This window comes from Artemia sp. Qi Xiang Cuo, chromosome 15 (genome assembly GCF_049724085.1).
Source record: "Artemia sp. Qi Xiang Cuo chromosome 15, ASM4972408v1, whole genome shotgun sequence".
In the NCBI taxonomy this organism is placed as follows: domain Eukaryota; kingdom Metazoa; phylum Arthropoda; class Branchiopoda; order Anostraca; family Artemiidae; genus Artemia; species Artemia sp. Qi Xiang Cuo.
In genome coordinates, this window is record NC_142808.1 from 10,467,121 (window position 1) to 10,481,324 (window position 14,204).

Below are 14,204 nucleotides of genomic sequence, written 5' to 3' on the forward strand. Positions count from 1 at the left end.
GGTATTGTTGAGTTTTTTGAATATATAACGAGTAGCGATGAATTATCTGAAAATAAAAGGAAATTAGAGTCAATAATAAATGAGAGTACTTCATTTAAGGCTCGTATTCATAGCCTGAAGGTTAACTGTAATACTATACTAATATTTATTTATAGCCAAGTTATATCAAAAGGTAAATAATAGAATAAATACTTTAGAAACAAAAGTGATACAAAAAAGAAAAGCAACAATAACATTAAACAATAACATTAATCAACAAAAACATTGAAAGAAAAAAAAATTAATAAAACAAACAGATCAAACCGTGGTGAGGTGAAAAAAACTGGATACGCTCATTCCGAAAGTCTTTTGTCCAAACCAGTCAGCTTCTCAGTAATATTCGGAAGGTAAAACTTACTGACTATCGTTCGATTTGTATACTAAAGAGGAAAATAAAGAAGGAATTTAAAGAAGCGGAAATAACAAGCACAAATACCACTAAAATCAGTTTCGATAATTCAGAAGGCTTTGTAGGAGATCTAGAGAGATGAATTTGCCAAGTAAGTATGGGGTGAACAGTGCGCCGGACGTTTTCAACAGCAAGTTATCTACCAAAGCAAACAATCCACTCAAAATGAAAGTTTGTCTTTTAACCTTGAGATGTTTTTAGATAAGCTGAAAAGCTCATATTTGAATTTTTCAACTTACTCTCTATTTTCTTCTTCGTAATATCAAAAGAATATCAAAGGTATGGTTGAATAGAATCTCCAGCCTTTCTAATTTTCTTTTTTTTGCCTTTCTAAATTTTTTGATGTGAATGCGTTCTGCGGTTTCACCCCTGCAGCGATGCGGAAGACGCAAAAGTTCTTTAGTGTGGCATCTAGTTTTTAGATTTTATTTCAAGTGAACCAGATAGAAAATTTCTGACATAGGGATAGGATGCTATTATTTTTTTAGGCTGTCAAATTAACTGGTAGGTTGACAATTGTTTAGTCAATGAAGATGAGCATTTTACACAGAAGTATGTACCCCTGTAAATGGCCCCAATCTTGGTAAAGTTCTAGAAAGGCTTCTTTTTGCTATCTTGGAAAGGGGTTTGATTAGGAAAATAAAACTTTCAGGGATGGACACTTTTAACAACTCACTGCAGCACCAAGCCGCCTGAGGCCAACACAGCTACGCACGCTCCTCCTCCATCTCAATCTATCTAGAGCCTTCCTTTTTACACCCTCCCACAAAGTTCCCATTTCCTTTAAATCTTCCTTTAGCCTATGACATCCTCCCACCCCAGATGAGAATGACCTGCTTTCTGTTTAGCCCTATATTTTTGGCCAAAAAGATCAATCTCCAGCAATCTGTCATCCTTCATTCACACAATGTGCCCTAGCCACCTCAACCTTTCTTTCATTATAGCCCTAGAGAGCAGTATTGAACCACTTTTTTGTACAGCCTAGGCTATTGTTTGAAATATGGTCAGTCAGCTGGGTACCCTGAGCAATCCTTAAGCAATTTCTCTGGAAAACATCTATCAAATCTTCATCTGCTTTTCAAAGCACCCATTCCTCTGAGCCATATTTGACCACCATCATCACTAGGCCTATAGCTTCTAATATTCTAATTTTGGTTTGCAGACTTATCTTCCTTTTCTTCTAAACTTTTTTTTTGATGTGAAAAACACACTGAGCTTTGGCTATTCTACTTTTAACATCTTCACAGCTCCCACTATCTTTACTAGTAATACTACCAAGGTAGGCCTAAGTGAAGCTGCCCACCTGATCAATCTTTTTGTTACCCAATGTCAACTTTTCATCTTCACTTATTCCTAGCTTTAGTGACTTAGTCTTCTTAACTATTAATTCAGGAATGAATCCAGGGCCAAAAACTAACTCTAGGAAGGTAATGTCAAGCTACTTTACTAGGCTAATCATCTTCTGCTTTCTAAGTTTTAGAAAATTGCCTACCTGGGAGGTCCATACCTATTGGAATTTTAACAAAACAACATTAGGCTAGCCTAGCCTATCTTAATTTTCAGTTTCTTTTTCTTTCAGTTTAGTTCTAAAATTGTAATTCCTCTTACATGAGTAAAATTTAAAGCCAGATGAATGTTTTTTTTCTAAATTTAGGAAATGTATTTGTAGATCTTGGAAACCTCATAAATCAGGATCAAGCTAAGTTATGATTCTGATATATTTTCTTGTTATTCATTTAAGCAGAAGATCTATGTTCAAAGTTTCACTTATTTGATAGGCCTATAAAGATTTTAAAGGTTATCAAAGGTCATTGCCCTCTAGAGAGAGAAAGAGCAGAGATAGGTACTTCAAAATACCTTCCTGTGACACACCATACTATGGTATATATATCCATGCTTGAATGTGTCATTTTCCTAATCTAACCCATTTCCACAATAGAAAAAGGGAAATATTGTCTAGAAATTCACCCCAACCTCTCCTATGGGTCAGATGTTGAGTAAAAGACCTCTTTTTGAGAAAGACCACTTTTCTTTGGGATTCTGAAAAAATAGCAATGGGTTTTTGGACCTCCCCCTTTTACTACAGCATGATGCAATGTGAGGGTAGTAATAAGAGCCCTGCCTTCTTGGTCAAATTTTCGCCAATAATTTGTCAGCATTAATTAAATGTGGTCTCTGTTTTGAAAAGCAATTTAAAAGAAAAATTATATTTAATATTTGTGATTTATAGAATAAATATCTAGCAATAAAAGTTACATTTCTAGAATCAGAAGAAAATCAGCTTTTTGTTAATATGTGAATAAAACTGAAACACTAAAAGAATATATACATAAGAATAAGATAATTGATATTTCCAAAAAGAGGTCCCTGTAGGTAAGTCAATAAAGTATTAATTTCAAGTGTTTGATCTTATAGTTTTAATAATAACCATATTGATGCATAGCTTAGATTGTTAGCTATTCATTAATATATACAATTCTTCTCAGTTCCTCTTTGGTAACAAAATGTGAGGGTTTTTGTTTTACATAATTTTGCTCAATTTGATACTGGTTTTTTATCCTAGCCCTAGGCTATAGTTTAAACAATTTTTTTGCTAATTTTGTAGTTCTATTTGGCCTACGGTAAATTTGCAGTTGACTGCATAATTTAGGTTAGATATCACTTGGTGCCTGTTTTATGCTCTTTTATAATTCAATAATTGTTTCTGGGGGAAATTGCATTTTGAGCCCCTAAAGGGCTTAAAACAGCTCATGGTAACCACAAGTCTAAAAGATCCTAAGGAATATTTATAAATGATCCCAGTGTATTAGTTCCTCTCCTTGGAAGGAAACACTATAAAATTCCAAGAATGACTTTCAAAATTATAAAATAGTCTATGGAAAGAACCCTAGTACTCAGCTAGTGCCTAATCTTGGACAGATATACTGGTTAAAAAGTATTTTTCTTATGCATAGACAACATGCACACATATCATTGCATAATCAGGGCTATTGAGAAAGCTGCATTTGAAGGCCATGTAGCAAAGAACATAACAGAGTACAGATATCTCAATGGTATGTACAATAGTCTACTGCACAGGGATATTAAGACCTTTGTTGATCAGAAAGCCAGCAATCTTCAATATACTGTAAGGAAGCAGTGGCATAAATCATGGGAGGGGGGGGGGGATAAAGTTGGAGCCGATTTTCCCAAATCATGACAATGACAGCAAAAACTCAAAAATGAGTCATATATTACCATAAAGGCAAAGATATACTAAAGACAACTGACCCATTTCTCAGGATAATTGAATTCTGCAGACTTATCTTAATTTTGACAAGATTTTTGTAGAAACTAAATCACAGGTGTGGAGAGGGAGACAAACTTGGGTCTGAAGGGGGCAGTTGTCTCCCCCCCTCCCATGTCAAATTATCCCCCTTCTAGGAAGGGAGACACCTGCTCACTATACAAACTTCTCCATGAGCTGAAAAAAGGGAAGCCTCCCATAATGATTTTTTTTCTCTCTGTGGATGGCAGCATGTTGGATAATGATGCAGTTCAACTTTCTTCCTAGAGCAGCCACTTTTCAGAACTTCTGAACACTGAAGCATGATACATCCTGACCCAGACCTAATTTAAGCAGCCATTGCCACACCCAAGGTGACTTCTGACCTTGTTTTGCAACCATTTGCAGTCTTCATTTTTTTTTTATTTAGAAAAAAAAAAAACAGAGTAAGCCATAGGCTTATCTCATTACAAAGTGATAATAAACAAGAATTGGATCTCTGGGAATTGATTGGCACCAAAATAACAAATAAACTCCATAGGCTGAACACATCACAAAAATATGCCAGAATACACAAAGTGACAAATTCAAGAAACATATTTTAGGGGCACTGAGTAAAACAGATTTTACAAATGCCATGAATATTGTGGCTCTATATACTGCCCTTCATAAAAAGAGGTTGTAACCAAAGCATTTTTAAAAGCTATAACATTATTTCTTGAGATGGCATGATCAGTTAAAATGCTCCAAGATTTAATGGACCAGTTTACCAAAGACCCTGTCCAACCCTGTCCTGTACAAAAGACCCTTTTTCTGGTACAATTTCAATGAGTTTTGGTGTATGGGCAAATAATGGCTAAATTGAAAGAAATCACTAAAAGATAGATTATCAACACTTTTAATAATTCAAAATGTATTAACTAGGTCTAATCTATCCCTCTCAAATTGCAGATGGTAGGCCCAAACACCTTCTCCTAAACTCATCAAATTGCTTTTTGCTTTTCTGCACTTGACAGGTTGCAGTCTGTTCTGATGCCTGGTGAGTTTGGGGGTTGGTAGCGGTTGGAGGAAGAATTAAGCAATGTTTCTCGTTTGACATGAGTGATTTCTCAAATCTCGTCTTTGGGCGAACAAAGTGGGCAAGCTCATAACCACAAGGGCATGCTCATAACTCTCATACCTGGGTCCAAGAATTATTTTAGTAGCACGTTTTTGAATGTCTTCTAGTTCCTCTGACATGTAGGCAGTGTTTTGTGCTTGGGGACCCCAGACAGAACAACAATATTCAAGGATTGGCCTGATGTATGCTGTGTAAGCCAATAAGAGCTGACGATCTGAGAAACCCAGCCTTTGCATACTCGTTAAACTTTGGATTGAGTAGTGTCCTTTGCGTACAATATTGTCTACTTGCAGTTTAAATGAGCAATCACTTGTAAAAGTCAAAATCCCCCCCCCCCTTGGAAGAATATAAATTTAATGATATGGAGGAGAATCCACCAACTAGGAGGCCAGAAAGACACCAAAAGATGGAGTCCAAGTGATTTCTAACAAAGAAGAAGAAAAGTCCAGTTAGAAGCTGAAAGGAGTCCGTTTTAGGATTCCAGGTGCTTATTTTAAGAAGAAGTCACACCCAGTATTGTTGCAGACAAAACAGTTGGAAAGGGAACATCTGGTATTGTAATATCTTGTTTGAGCAGGTTGAATTGTAGAACTTTCGATTTCTGCTCGTTCAGTTGCAGGCTATTAGATTTACACTGGTTAACAAAGTCCGAAAAAAATGTTGGTTCAAACTGCTGTTTTGCTACTGCGTTTTCTACTATGTATTTGAGTAGTGAAGACAAGTTGTCAACAAACTTGAAATGCTCCTCAAATTCTGCAAGGATTTCATTGATGACTGCAAGGGATAAAAGGGCAGCTAGTTTCATTCCTTGGGGACAGCCACAATTAAGTTTGGTCCACTCAGAGTGGATATCATCAGCAAATAATGGATATACCAATTGCCATTGCCCTTGTAGAAAATCTCTCACTTATAGGAGCAAGTTTTTCCAGCTCCCATCTCTTTTAGATTTTTCAGTGCAATGAGGTGCTCTATAAGTTCGAATGCTTTCCTGTAGTCTGCCAAAAGTAAATTGATAACGCTGTTTGGGCTGTCCAGCCACTCAACTATTAAATGGTACATCTGCACTAGGTATATTGCCATGCTACTGCCTCATATACAGCCATATTGGTAAGTGTCTATTGAGGGTGCAATGTGCTGTAATAGGGCATGGCGGATAAAACTTTTGGCCACTTTAGCCAAGTTGGGAGTTATGGATATAGGTCTCAGCTGATTGCAGGACTGGGGTGCCTTTACTTTTGGAATGACCTGCACATAGGCAACTTTCCACAATTTTGGGAACAATTGTTCTGAGAAACACTGATTTATGATTGATGCCATTGGTTTGGCTAGAAAAGGTGAGTAGTCTTTCAGTAGCTTCACAGGGAGTTCACCTGGGTATGTGGCACAGTTGTTATGTAGTCATTCAATTTCACGGAAGACTGATATTTTGGACACTTCTACAATATCATTGGCACTACAACTGTTGATGATATTGCTCATCTGTTCATCACTTATGATGGGGTAAGAAGTGCAAATTTTTGTAAAAAAACTCGTTAACATCCGAGGCTCTGGTTAGACTCCCATCTATATTGCTGATTTGTACTTCAGTCCCTTTCTGTTTTCCAGTAAGCCTTTTTACCGCATTGTGCCACTTGTGGGAATCTGACTTGAGGAGTGGAGCTACTTATTCTCATATATACCTTTTCCTAGATACGCGGTGGGCTGAAACAACTTTGTTTCTCAACTTGTTCCCCTCTGATACTTCTCCCATGGCATGGAGATTGCATCGTTTTTTGATCATTATTTTGAGCTCTGACCAAGCTTGGTCTGTGTTTCACAGACCAAGCGAATTTTGACAGGAAAGAATTCGCTGTATTTTTGTTGCAGAGTTGAATATAGTGTCTCGACCTTTAAATCAATGTCAGTTATAGCACAGATTGCAGCAAAATTGAAGTTCGCAATCGATCTGCCAAAGGCTTGAATGGCGCTTTAACTCACTGGTCTGTACAGTATTCTAGTCTTTTTTGGTTTAGGTATACGGTCTCTGTTCTTTGACTTCCAGCATGAAATGTGTGATCAGATTTTGCAAGTGATCCTAAGTAAAATGGCGGTTCATAGTACGCTTCGAGATTTGTCAGTATGAGGTCCAGAATGCTTCCACTTTTATGAGTGGGATCATTGACAACTTGTTTAAGGTTTAACACGCGTGAAATCCATTTTTTGTTGGTTAAGTTGAAGTCTCCTGCTATAATTAATGCTGGATTGCTGTACTGTTTCCAAAAACTGTCAACTTGATATTGCAGATACATCACTAATTCTTGCTTATTACGCGCACCTTCTGGATAGTATATTGCTGTTATTATGATGCATGAGTAAGTCCTTGGTAGCTCCTTTGGCTTGCACCAGAGCCAAATTGTCTCATGGCACAAATGTGAGGGGATACTAAGTTGTTTGCATGGTAAGTCTTTGCAGCTATAAATTCCTATGCCACCTCCATGTCAGTTGTCCTCTCTATCAAGTCTGGTATTAAAAAAGTTCAGATATCCTTTGATTGCACCCGTTTCGGTTGTCATATCCCAGCATTCAGTAATTGCTGTTAATGGTGCTAAGTTTATGTGCAAGACAAGTTCTAATTCATCAACCTTGTTGGCTAGGGACCGGGCGTTGTTAAGAATCAGGTTTGGAAGATATGTCTTGGCATTCAGCGTTACAGGTTTTAGAAAGGGAGGGGAACTATTTGAGGGGAGGTGGTCCACAGGATTATCAGAAGAGTAAGTCCAGGGTTGGCATAGGTGCTGAATACCCTGTAGTTACTGTATATGTCAAATATTGGTTATTTCTTGGCCTTTTGATTCTTAATAGAATCAACCAAACTTATCACTGAATCACCAATGGAATACCAGTATGCTACTGCATTCACTACATAGCATTTTCCCTGATTAATAAACATTGAATTTAAATTACACCAGTTAGCAACTGCATCTAAATCATCCTGTAGAAGAGCCACATCAACTAGGGAAGATATTCCTCTATAAAGCTTTATGTTATCAGCAAACATTTTGATTTTGCCATGTTGAATTACCTGTGGAAAGTCATTTAAAAAAATACAAAACAAAACTTGTCCCAAGCAACTACCCTGAGAGACTCAACTCAAAACACTACACTGGTTAGATAATGCCTTGCCAATCCTAAGATTCTGTGACCTATCTGAGGAAATCTGTAATCTAAGCCATAGCTCTCAATCCAGTCCCATAATTTTGGCCTTTTTTCAGCAGTAGAGGTATTGAAGCCTTTTTCAAATACCTTATAAAAATCAACATAAACACAATCAAACTTTTGAACTGAGTTAGCCATGATTTGTAAATCATTGATTACTTCCACTAGCTGACTATTACAAGACCTATTTTTCCTAAAACCATGCTTTGCTATATGCCAAATCTTTTTTTTCTGATTCTGGACCCAATCAATAATTACCTAATCCTAGAAAATTTGAAGTGTTTGAAATAGGATAATTATTACTGAACTCTGATCTTAATCCACCCTTATGAAAAGTTTTATCACTGCTTTTTTCCATGCAACAGGGCATTTACCAGAATCTAAACAAAGGTTAAAAAGAGAAGTAAGAGGACTTGCTAAGCAAGGCCAATTCAAGCACAACAATATTTAAAATACCATCAATATCAGGGGCTAGATCCATGGAAAGATTCTGAATGATCTTTTCAACTTGTTCTGGTATAATATCTGAATCATCAAACTGCAATTTATTTTGCAGTAAAGGAGCTACTGCCATGTAGTTATGTTGCACACGAGTAGCAGGATTTACAAAGAATGATGAAAAGTTTTCATTAAAAAAAAGCTGCCTTTCTCCTATCTTCAGAAACAGACTCACCTGTGACTGGATCACTGAAAATCATAGATGATGGTGATATGATCATTATTGCCCCTATTTACATACTTTCAATATCTCTTTGGGCAGCTTTTCAGGAAATCAATGATAGATGACTACTGATTCAGTGCATGATTGCAAAGCAATTGTTGCTACATTTATTGCTCTTTTATGGGCAAACCAGGATTTATCATCCTTAACCAACAGATAATATCTCCAAAGTTCACTTTTTATGGTGAGATAATTTTTATCCTTTAATTGGGTAATTTTATATGGTGAGATAACTTTGAGATCCAAAATGCTGTAAAATGTCTATAAAATAATCAAGTCCCTGGATAGAATCTGTTGTATTTCTTCAGAACTGTTCAGGTACAGTGGTACAACAATGATATTGTGCATTCAGTTTATCTTCTTAGTTATATTGGCAACAGAATGTATATCAAAAGATTGGCAGGCTGGCATCATTTTGCCACCCTGGAAATGAATGGGCAGTTGCAAAACTCGCAGTAAGTATCAGGGGATGATGCTTCTCTCTGTTCCCAGCAAACTTTTTACTACGACACTACTGGACAGATGCTCTGGCTTCCTCCATAGAAATAGAAGAGCTCAGCAAGCCAGATTCATGCCTGGCAGGCCAACAACAATTTAAATCTTCATTATGCACATGTTGATGGAGAAGACACAAACGTTCAACCAAAAATCATAGGCTTCAAAGCAGTTTTTGATTCCATGGATTGTTGCGATTTGCTATTGTTGATATCAAGAACCACAGGTATACCCCATAAATAATGCTCACTTTTCAAAAAGCTATATGATGGAATGGATAGCTGGATGCAACCCAATAGAAGACGTGGCCCACTTTGTCAGTGAAGACAGGGGTTCAGAAAGGTTTTACTGCTGCTCCTGGGCTCGTCAACTGCATGATACTTTACATTATGACTTGAACAACAAATTGCCTTTGATTTGGTATCTAGTTTGGAAACTGTATGCTTACTTATTCTGACTGCTGATGATCTTGCAGTAGTCACTGAAATCATAAAAAAACTCACTAAACTCTCCATATGCTTTCAGAAGATACCTAAAAAGTTGGTCTGCAGATCAACTGGCAGAAAGCCATAAGTTATGCCCATCAAGCCCCCCACATCACCATCAACTTTAAAGGTAGTCAACATCAGGAGCAACTCAATAGATCTGGTTGAAGATTTCAGCTACCTGGAATCTACACAATGAAGGGATGGTTTAATTAATAAAAACTTACATCCCAAATAGCCAAAGCACCAGCAGCTGTCAGAAGGCTGAATAGCATATAGCAAAAACCAAATATAAACCACCATACTAAGATGCATATTCACAATGCTTCAGTCCTACATGTCACACCAACACAGATTGTGCTGGACTTTGACCTCATCCTGCATGAATGGAAGCCTCCCAGAGAAAGCCCCCTGCTAGATGTAAAGACAAAACTAATGAACGCCTTACCAAAGCCCACATCCAAGTGGAAGGAGGCACAAGCCTGGCAAATAATAGGTCAACCTTAGGGTGTCTGTTCTCATTATTCTTTATACTGTCCTGGGAAGAGCTGTAACTCAAGCCCCCCTCCCCTGCCCGGAGGGTCCTAAATATAGCCCTAGAATATATACCAACTAAAAAGATCACTAAAATAACAAAAAAAATTCTGGCTTCATAATCTGTAGTATCTTTCTATTAATCACATTATCCTGTTACCTTTCAATGTTGTCCATAATTTCAAATAATGTATCAAACAATTCCATTAAAATCACTTAGGTATAGTGACTTTTTCACAGATCAAGAATGCAGTAAGTCTGTTTTAATTTGGAAGATATAATTCATCTTGAGATGATAAGCAATAAAGGGTTATTTTATTTAGGGCTATAACTGCAACATTGAGTTTTTTTTTGCAATTGTCAAAATGCAAATATGACATCTGAAAAGAGCATAAAACAAGGAATCTAATAATTCTACTTATATTATTGTATTTATTCTTCTGTTGAGCACTAGTCTAAATTGTTACCCTTTTCATGAACATGCTTTAAGCTTGAGCCCAAACAAGGAAATACTGCCTAATTTTAGACATGGGATTTTAAGTTTAGCATAAAGTATCTAAATCATAGACAGACTATCATGAATATATTCAATCTAAGGCAAGTATTGTGAAGCAGAATAATTGTATTTAACTAAGCTAGAATGTAAAGGTAACTTCTGTTTGAATGGTAAGAAATAAGATTTTTCTAGATTATAGTATGGAACCCTAACTAGCCCAGTCACAAGTAAAAGTGGAAGGGTGAAGGTACTGATGATTTGACAGTTTTTGTAAAAAACCAGTTATTCTATTCTAGGAGTCCCAATTCAAAAACTTGGTTTTAAAAGGGTTTCTGTATGTAGTAAAAACACCTTGAATTATATTTCTATAATGAGAATTTTTAATTTTTGTTAGAAAAGGGTAAACAACTTTGATTTTCCGAAATTAGAGCATCTTCATCAACAAATTCAACACAACAAAAAAATTACCTGTTTTCGACACAAGTCTGAACCCAACTTGACACGTGTTAAAATACTTGGAGAATGCCTGTGGGTGCAAGTTGGTGTATTCGACACGTGTCGAAATACTTGGAGAATACCTCTGGGTGGAACCTAGTGTATTTGACATGCATATTCTTGTTTCTTTGTTTTTCTTCAACTTCATTTAATGTATAAAAGTATAAAACACTGGCCTATTAAAAAAGCACAAGAAATAAAACTAACAAAATTGTTTCAAGTATGTATTATTTAGTATAACAAAATTGGTTAATCATAAGGAGTGTGATATTGTGACCTAGATCACATAAATCTTCTTTTTATTAAGTGTTGCATATATGTTACAGAATAGCATCTCCAAACGCCATCTGGAATGACCCACTTCCTATCAGTTTTAATTGCTTAGCAAAGATTTGTTCATTGTTGACAGAGTAAATGTCATCAACATTTGGCCATTTCAAAGTGTGGTCTACAATTCTAATCCATTTGAAAAATTTTAGTTTGAACTGTCCTTTGTCAAGACAGTCTAGAATCCTACCAACAAACTATGGCACCTTGCTTTTTTGTTGCTAACAAAACGGCATAGTATTTGTCAAGCTGCAGTTCAACCTCTGACCCGAATTTGAGATTTTTTTTTTAGTTTCATTGGTAAGTGCTTGGGAAAGGAAAAAATGACTTCCATGTGAACCTCTGCAATTTGGCAGTAGTAGGCACTCATAAATTTGACAGGTTTATTTTCGTTCAGTGGACCCTGGAATTTCGAAACCAACTATTTTTTATTTGTTATACATGTTCAATGAAGTTTCAACAGAGTCACCTATATTTCAACAGGGCCTTTTGGTGTCTGTCGAAAATTTCCACAAGGTTACTACAAGATATTCACAAAAGAAATAAATCAATTTATAGAAGCCATTATCTACATTTGAACTTGACTGAAGGAAAATTCTTAATGCACCTGGTATTCCACTACATTAAACAAGAATTTTTGTCACTTGGAACCTAGTTTTGACAATGTAATATTTGTTGCCATTGTAATTTTATCAAGAAAAAGCTGTTGTGACTATAATTCAGATAAAATCAGATGTATCTTGATGCATTGGGGCTAATCCCAACTTTTTTTTTGCAATAAATAACCAAGTAACAGCAGTTTTGCTGTTGCAAGTAATTGTCAGGGGCTCCTTTCTTGTCAAAAACTTCAAAAGGAAAATTTTGACAGGGGTATCAAAATTGCACTGTTGAATCACTGGTACCTTTACCCTATAAGTTGCAGTTGCCGTTATTCACAATCATAGTTAGTTGCAGTCAATGTAACTGGTAGTCTCAGTTGTAAGTATTTGCAATCACAAGCCATTTTAGTCACTGTTGCTATTAGTCCCAGGAATAGTTGCAATTGCAACTACTATGCTGGTGATTATTTGGTTTGGCATGGAATTCATTTGACTCTGTAAGCTTAGCCAGAGTCAGGTCAGCTCTAAATGACTATATGGTGAATTCTGGGGTCCCCTTTCCCCTAATCAGTTCGGATTCTTTTTCGAATATAAATTAAAAGTTCTAGTGCCCTTTCTAAATTTCTTAAAATTTCTCATTAGTTAAAAGAATTGTGTCACATCAGAATGGTTTTTTCTGGGATTTTCTGACAATTTGGGCAAAATTGTTGGCACAGTTGTTGTCACAAGACAACAATTTCACACCAAAGTAGGAGGAAAAAGCTATTGATGGAATGAAGGAGGGCTGGATTGTTTTGTATTATTTATTTGACCAGAACCCCATAATTATAAATAGTTCTTCTTTATCAAGATATTTTTCTTGGACTACAGATAATTTTTTCATGGTCCAAGGGTCTTTCTTCCTCTTCATACTTTTTATAATAAAACTGGAACTTGTTTTATTGCTTTTTTTTTATTAGGAATGGTTGATGTAGGAATTTTGTGTTAATGGATGTTTTGTGCAGCAGCACATTGCTTTCCTTCCAACGCATCAGGGGGGTATCGTTATTATTTGTCAAGGGGTACGCGTTTTTTTAAGAGAGTGGTCTATGCCACAAACAACGTTGATGATCCTGTTTTTTTTCACATTGGTTTTATCTGGCATTACAAGCTAACTGTTGATGAGGAACAAATACAAAAACTAATATCAAGTCTGTGCATAGCTTAAGGGTATATCAAGTCCCATTAAGGGGGCCTGGGATATAATTGTCTGTCAAGCAACTATTATTGTGTTATAGCCCCTTAGGGAGGTCAGATATAGCCCTAGGCATTATTTAGGCTTTTACTGATTTTGTGGGTATGCCATTTTTTTTGTTAAGGGTACTTATAGAATAGAAGTATTCTTGGGCTAACTCTTTTCTTGGTGTTCATAAACAACCTAGGAGACAACGTTGTGAAAAAACCTCACTGTTTGTGGATGACACAACAGCAAAAACATCAATTGCAAAAGACAAAGATCACAGTGAACAAAAAAGGAGCTTCAGGCTGACCTGAAGAAAATTGAGGCGCGGGCAGATGCATGGCTTTTAAGTTTTAACACATTGAAAACGAAAGAGCTCCTTATTTCTAAGGCGCGTAATATGAGGGCGCATCCTGATTTCGTCTTCAAAGGGGAGGTAATAACGCGACTTGATACACTACGCCTACTTGGAGTTAACTTTTCTTCGGATCTCTCATGGACTGAGCGTCTCAGTAAAATTAAATCCTCTTGCAACAAGAAGTTAGGAGTAATCCTAACATGCAAAAGGTTAGGAGCTATTATCATACTCAGCTTTATGGAAAATAAAAACAAACCTGCAAAATCAGCAAAAGTTTGCATTTAGCCTAGAGCTATATCTGTCCTTAAGGCTGAAAAAAAGTCTGATGGTTGTTTCTATTTACTATTAAACAAAAAAAACAAGTTTTTTAAACTGAAAGTAAGGAGCGACAATAAAACTTAAAACGAACAGAAATTATTCCGTATATGAAAGGGACTGTCCCCTCCT

At 36.4% G+C, this 14,204-nt stretch overlaps 1 protein-coding gene across 2 annotated transcripts in view; it reads left to right on the forward strand.

Annotated features, from left to right (window-relative positions):
- Positions 1-619: 619 nt before the first annotated feature.
- Positions 620-14,204, forward strand: part of LOC148943313 (lysM and putative peptidoglycan-binding domain-containing protein 2-like) — a 30,245-nt gene continuing 16,660 nt past the window's right edge. Inside the window, exon 1 of one of the 2 annotated variants that reach the window (XM_089101429.1) lies at positions 620-727. The gene's annotated coding sequence lies outside the window, so the exon portion shown is untranslated. Of the gene's footprint in view, positions 728-845; positions 953-14,204 lie in introns of those variants that run through there. The other variant, XM_089101430.1, reaches the window with a different exon arrangement.